Here is a 7,588-nt window from a genome sequence, read left to right on the forward strand (position 1 = left end):
GAGGGGAGAGGAGAGGAGAAACATTTCCACCTCTTGACTGACTGGGAACAAACAAAGAGCACGCCCCGGGCATCCCTGCAGCCAGAGGCAACACAAATAACCTTTATGGCCTCTGAGGGTGCCATTTCCCGTAAAGAACAGCTATAGCAGGGAAGCTGCTGCTGAGACCTGAGGAAGGAGGCATGATGAGATACATTTGATCTGTAGAGCAGGGCTGGTGGATACGAGTGATGGGACACTGTGCAGGTGTGGGCAGGAGGGAGAGACCTGTTTGAGGGGAATCATTCCAGATCCCCCTGGCCTGCCCTCAATTTTGCTTCAGGTGAAGTCAACAAAGATGATTTTTTAGAATCTTTTTTCCTCCCTCTTTAACAATGTTACCAAACCACCACTGAATTTCACATAAGGGAGGAGGTTAAATTACTTTTTAAACTTAAAAACATCAAGGCATGAGTATCTGTGCTGAAGCATCATAATACATAGGACAGTTAATATAAATTATTCCCCCCAATGAAAATAGCACCATGATTACAGCAAGTTAACGCATCACACTTTAAAAGCTCCTTTTAGTTCAAGTGTTTTCTTTATTTATGTTTCCAAACCCATAAATGCAGTTCTCCCCTTTCCAAACTCTTTTCGCTAAAAACACTAGAGAGAATCTCTTAACAAACTAACATTGATCCACTCCATTGAACTGGCCCAACATTAATCTGCAAAACTGCTTTTCCCTGAGCAGTAGATACTTTTATCCACCATACTATTTAGCTAAAAGACATAAATAAGCTGAAACTCAAATGCAACCCACTGAAAATCTTTCTCAGCCAAAGACTTATTACATTTTTTTCTCCAATAAATGATATACTAGAGACATCTTGAAAAAGAAAGCTTCTGCTGTATATATTTAGAGCATGGTGGCACATCTTCTCTGGAAGAAGAGACTTTTATCAAACTCTGCTTCATTGCATTAACAGAAATATAGAAATTTACACTAAAATGAATGGAGTCAGTGTGTGAGCTTCCAATATTTGACCAAGAGCAATACTTCTACCCTAAGAAGCTATTGAAAATGTTCTTTTCATATTTTTTTTTCACAGAAGAAAAAAAAAACTTTCAGCAGATATGCCGAGGGGAGAAGAGTTAATACTATTTTTTATTAAACTACATTGTGTCATATTTACAGTTTCCCCAGTGTATATTTCTCTTTTCTGCCATTGAGTTAATATTAATTATGAGTAAGTTGATGGGGTAAATTAATGACTGTTCCAAATCTCTACCTAGTATTATTAAAATATGTCTTGACTCACATTTTCCACATTTATTTCAAAAGAGTGGTTTAAATGTCAAAAAGAGAGTATTTCACTTTAATATTGTAGTACCCTAGCACTGATTAAATCGACTGGGACCTGAGGGAGGAAGAATATTATGATCCTGCTATTTTCTGCCCTTTTCTTCTTGGATTGACAAGAGCAGGAGAATGAGTTCCCTGGATTCTCCAGAGATGTATTTTTCCTGCTCCAACACAATCGGCAACACAAGAATGGACAGAATGGCTTCTCCTTGCCCTCCCAGGGACTCCAGCAGATATTTCACCTCCTTCTACCAGCTGGGGCAACCCTGGCATGTGAGGTGCCTCCCTGCTTCAGCAGATCCTAGAGAATGCAAACTTCTGGTGTCCCTTAGAAATGTCTTGATGCTTTCAACAAGTGACTGTCTCCATTGTACACCTCAGTCCCATTCCAGACCCAGATGCTTCCTATTCCCAGGGCAGCTGGAGTAGTAGCAAGGAATGCCAAGAGCAGTTCTGGCATTTGTAGGCCCTTTTCCACTCATCCACAGATACGAGTCAGGATTTTGGAAAAGATTCTCCGCTGCTTAAGAAATAATGTAAGTTTGCCTATAACAAGGAAAGTTTCATTTTAAAGATGTATGATTTATATTGTGATCACTCATATCATAATTTATGCAGCACCTGGCAAAATTAAATTCAGAGATGCAGGTTTTTCTTTTAAAGCTCTACACCCTAAGGATCACAGATGTTGTGTTTATTCTGTGAATATTTTGTCATTTACTTGACATTTGTATGATCTATTTTATATATCCACATATAATTAAAAATGGCATGGTATGTGTGATTAAATACGTATATATATATATGTAAAGGATTTTGACTGTGTGTGTAGATAAATAGCTTTATATACACATACTTATCAGGACAATTTTAAAACCTACTTAGAAGATTTTAATATCTGTATATGACATGCTTGGTATCTATACATGATAATATATGCATATATGTTATACAGATAGATACTTCAATCATCTAAGTCACTGGGTCTTCTTTATTTATATTTAAAGTTTCTTTGGTGGCAATGCACAGCACTTTCAGCCCAGACGGGGGTTCCACTGTCACAGGGCACACATGCAGGCAGTGCTGGAAATGAAGCAGTGTGCAGCTCTGTGCCATGCCAGCACTGCTCAGAACTCCGCAATCATGTATTAGCAGACTTTCATCTCCTCTCCCTGTGTGTGCGAGGAATTGGTTGAATACAGGATTGCTTCTGCTGCTTCCCCTCTTCAATCACTATCCACAGGGAGATCCTCTCCCCTCTATGAAGAGCTTATATTAGAAAAAGTAGACAGATGAGCAGGAAGGCAGGCACATCAAGACAGCATGGTCAAGGTAAACACGAAAAAGCATCTTTTTTTTCATGTTGATCATGTTTAATTTTTATTATGGGTGTAAGAGTTAGTGGCAATACTGGAAAAATGAATTAGGGTACAAGTATCAAGGGAAGGGAGTATCAAGTATCAAGTAGAAGGAAGCCTATTAAGAATGAAAGATGGAGGGGAGAAATGGAAGTCCTCGAAGGAAAGATGAAGAAAGAAGACAGGCAAGTGAGGCTGGAGTGGAGACATTAAGAAGCAGACAAGAAATATTTAGAGTTCATATATCTTGGAAACAGCATTCTCGGATGGATGCAATCCAAAGATCAAGTAGACCCTGAAATAAGCACAGAGAGGCTGGCATGTGGCAGATGGAGGGGAAGGATTTTGTTATTTGGGGGCTGAAGAGGGAGCTTTCATTAGCAGTCCCCATTTGTACTTTCCATGGCACGGCTCTGTGGTGAAATGTGAGAACCCACCTGGGCCTCTCTCTATAATATATCCCTCGAGAACTTTGTTAGTATTGATAAATACTGCCCATTGCTGGGTTTTCAGCAAGGCCAGATTTCCACTTTAAGGCAAGTGTCTACAGACAGGCAGCACTGCTGCAGCACTGAGTCTTGAGTGGTCCTGGAGAATTTATTTATTTTTTTTTGATTCCTCCAGTTCAGATCAGGCTTATCAGTATGTACTTGTGTATGTGTACTTTTATACTTTTACACAGACATATGAGAAGAGCACCCTGCAGCCACCTCAGGCTGCCCTTAGATGATATGACCCAGTGCTGCTCCCAGCTCCCACCTCTCAACCCACAGCGTTGCAGAGATCTGGCCTGGAGGGTGCTGTAGGTGCAGTGTGCAATGGGGAGGACATATCTCTGGGCAAGATGTATGGGAAAAGCACGCTAACATGCCTCTGTGGCTCCTTTGTCACCGAGGCTGTTCCATGTAAAGACACCTTTGTGTCATTCCGATGTGGAATATCACTAACGCAGTGCTCTGCTCAGGCCAATTTACTGCATTTCTTATTAGTGCATAAAACCTGGGGCAGTGCAGTGCGGCCAGGACCTCGTATCCATGTGTCTGATAATGAGTTGTGTGAGCTGGCCCATATGTCTCGTTGTTGATAGATTGTACAGTGCAGATATTTACCCTAATGCTGACGGTAAATTGAACAGACAATGACTGGAGCTTGCTTTTGGCTGGTCCTCCCCTTGCAGCTAACATCACATTGGTCTTGCTGGGATTGAGATTGAACATTTCATTTCCAGCTGTGTCCAGCTCCTTGGGGGGCTGCCCATTTCATTGACTTTGGGGTTTGGATCAAGTTCTTTCATATTCTGGTGTTTGAAGTAAGCCTCATATATAATATACTTCCTATAATTACTAAAGGAATTATGCATGAAAACAATTCCAGTATTAAATGCAATCAAGTTAAAGAGAAACGTTCTTTCTGAGTTAGCCTGAAGTTCCTATGTACAAAGAAATTGCATTACTTGAAAACCTATGCCTTAATATGATATTCATTTACGGTTGTTTTAATAACCCAAAGCCTACACAAATTGCATTTCCATAAACAACTTGGATATATTTTTTAAGTCACTCTCCTTTGCAGTGTTCAAATTAAACTGCTGGATTGCATCTATAAACCAATTTCTTGCATGTTTTGCTTTTTGTCTCTCATATAGCTAATGATGCTGAAGACCTTGGTATTGGCAGTACACTGTGAGCTAAAAACAGTCACATTCTCCACATTCTCCACTGCTGTCTGGGTTGTTTTGTCCTGATTCCTGACTAATTCACATTCTGTCCACTCTATTGTGTTGCTGCATGAATGCTCTCTGCAACTAGCTGATGACTATCCCGTTATTTGACCTAGTAGAAGCACTTTACTGCCTTTTCTGTAGGAAACAGAAGAGGATAATACACCTCAACCAAAATCCTTCAGTTTTCTGTGTTCTGTCAAGAAATTAGGGCTGGCATCGCTGGTTGCTAAAATGTCCCTTTGGAGAAACTACTATATATAACAAGACTCAAATTGGCTCTAAGCATACTTTTTTTTCCCTCTCTAGCTATGACACTGCTAGCTATGTAAATCAAAGCCAGGGTCAGGAGAAGATGATCATACCTGAAACAATGATGTTGTAATTGAGAAATTCTCTGTCAGCCTTCCGAGATCTCTTTTGACTTGTGGTTCTTAATTAGCCTGAACTACAGGTAATTGAAACAGTCCAGTTGATGTAGGGCAGCTTCTATATCTGTGACCATGATACGTAGTGTAGTGTTTTTTAGGAATGAATACACTTAGACAAGCTGACAAATTAATCAAAATAGTTATTTTTACTGCTTTGGATTATTTAAGGTTTCCTTCACACTAATTCTTGATTTTTTCCTACTTATGTAATCTAAACACTGCTGTGAATATGCTGATTTTCTCACCATGGTAGTTTTTTTCTTTTTTCTTTTTTTCCTTTTTTTTTTTTTTCAGTTAATTCTGGCTTTACCTATTTGACCAAAGAGGAAAGAATACTTATAAACAACAGAAAGAAGACACTATAAACAAAATATTGAAGAAAATGCCAGGGAAAGGCTCGTTATTTTGCACCCCTAAGTGGATATATTTGCAAGCCTCCCTGACTATTCATATTGGCAGTATTAAAATTCTATATAGAACTTAGGACAAGATAATTCAGTATAGCTCCATATGTCTTTACTGGTACTATGCCAACTTATGCCAATGAGGACACAGACCGTTTTGGGCTACCACCCGACTGCATTTTAAAACAGTGTGTATCTGGAGTTGTATTAAATGACAGCAAGGGAATATTAAATCTTCCAAATTAATGGAGTTTTCCCATTTGATTTAAGACTTTAGTATTACAAGCCAAAACAGCTTGAAATCCAGACATAATGACTTGAAATCAATCAGATTTTTATCCTAAACTACACTACAGTCCGGGGACCCAAAAATCCTACCTCTCTCACTGGAGAAGTGCCATTAAAAATACTGAGCTAGTGTTATCCCCTTGCTGCAGTGAGGAGTATTTTCAGGCTCCTTAATATAATACTAAAGTTTAGCAGAAATATCCATGGAGCAATAAAACTGCCTGAGTAAATACATCTTACACCACTACCAATGAGGTATTTGCTTTTGTGGATTTGGGATTAAATTGGTGGCACTGGACTCAAAAAATCTCATTTTCTCAGATTAGATATAGTGCAGAAAGCATGCAGAGGCCAAAATCTTCACTTATTCTTTTGATATTTTTATAATCAGGATCCTCAGCTGGTGTTTACTAAAGTATATTTTAACTTCAGCAGAGCTGGCTTTATTCTGAGAGTGGCTCATTAATGCACACATATTCCCTGATACTACTTATGGCTGCATTATCTCCAGTACATAGTTTTTATTAGCTTTACTAATTTTTTTTACAACTTTGCTGGACTATCATCATGTGTAGATGTCTTATGGAAAACTGACTGAAAACATCCACAAAAGGGAATGAAAAAAACGGCATGGTTAACCTATTCTAACATGTCCTCCAAGTGTCCACTTATGACAATCACCTTGAATTTCCTGAAGGAATAAAAGCAGCTTTGGAAGAACGGGGGCAGACTAATAGATCGAGGCTAACCTTTGTGGCCATCCCTAGAACCAAAGCACAGAACATGCGTGGTTCCTGATGTTGTTGGAGACTTTCAGTCCCAAAGCATTACCTCTCCAAGAAAAAGCACCTGCAAGTTTTCCAGTGTTCCAGGGCACAAGCAAATCTGTAAAAGTGTCAGGTCTTCATCATTAAGACTGCTTGTATCCCAGGTAGACTTATACCACATAAAAGCAGATCAGGTTTTTTTTTTCCACATGTGGAATTTTCAGAGCTTTTAACTGAAAACTTTCCTTCAGAGAAATGTTAGTCAAAAAAAAAAAAAAAAAAAAAAGTACTTAACATACCGTCTTACTTCCATGTTTCCACGTTTGTTTCCTTCTGACTTTCAAAAGCTTTTATTTTTAATTGCATAATTAAGAAAAATTTGAAACAAATTTTAGGGTGTGGGTTTCCCATTCATAGCAGTGTAGCATCTGTACCTCTAAATCAGAGGATCGCTGAGGCTGGAAGGCACCTCTTGGCATGACCTGGCCCAACACAACTGCTCAAGCAGGGTCACCTCCAGGGATGGAAACTTCAGAAGCTCTCTGGGCAACCTGTGCTGGTATTGGACCACCCTTACAGTAAAAGAGGTCTTTTCTTATGTTCAGAAGCCATATCGCAAATGAGAAGCCATCTGAAGCCATGTGATAGTGGTAGTTGACTTTCTTCTGAGACGTATGGAGGCACCCATTTGCCAACCTGACACACTCTCTATAGAGGTGTTCTGCTTACCAGAGACTTGTATCAGGGTTGTAATCAAGAGACTACCAAGCCTTGTACAGCCCACTGACTATTATCCACTGCTGTTGTTTCATGTGGACACCAATGATGCAGCCAGGAGCAGTCTGAGGAGTATCAAGAGGTGTTACAGAGCACTGGGAGAGGCAGTAAGGGACTCAGGAGCACAGGTAGCTTTTTCATCTGTCCTGCCAGCCAAAGGGAAGGGGATTGAAAGGGCCATTCAAATCCAGCAAATCGACAGATGGTTACAGGACTGGTGCCACAGACAGGGCTCCAGCTACTTAGATTGTGGGACTTGCTTTGAGAAACTTGATCTGCTGGGGTCCACCTGTCAGAGAAGAGGAAGAGCATCTTTGATCATAGGCTTGCCAAGCTGGTGAAGAGGGCTTTAAACTAAAGGTGCCAGGGGAGGGGAAAGGGGAACCTCAATCCATACCACTATTAGCAGTTTGATGCCAGTGAAAACAACAGGTGCCCAGAGCTTGGAGAAGGGTCATGGTTCAGCCGGAGAGTGAGCCCAAGAAAGCTAGTTAA

Source organism: Anser brachyrhynchus (genome assembly GCF_964034855.1).
Source record: "Anser brachyrhynchus genome assembly, chromosome: 1".
Classification (NCBI taxonomy): Eukaryota; Metazoa; Chordata; class Aves; order Anseriformes; family Anatidae; genus Anser; species Anser brachyrhynchus.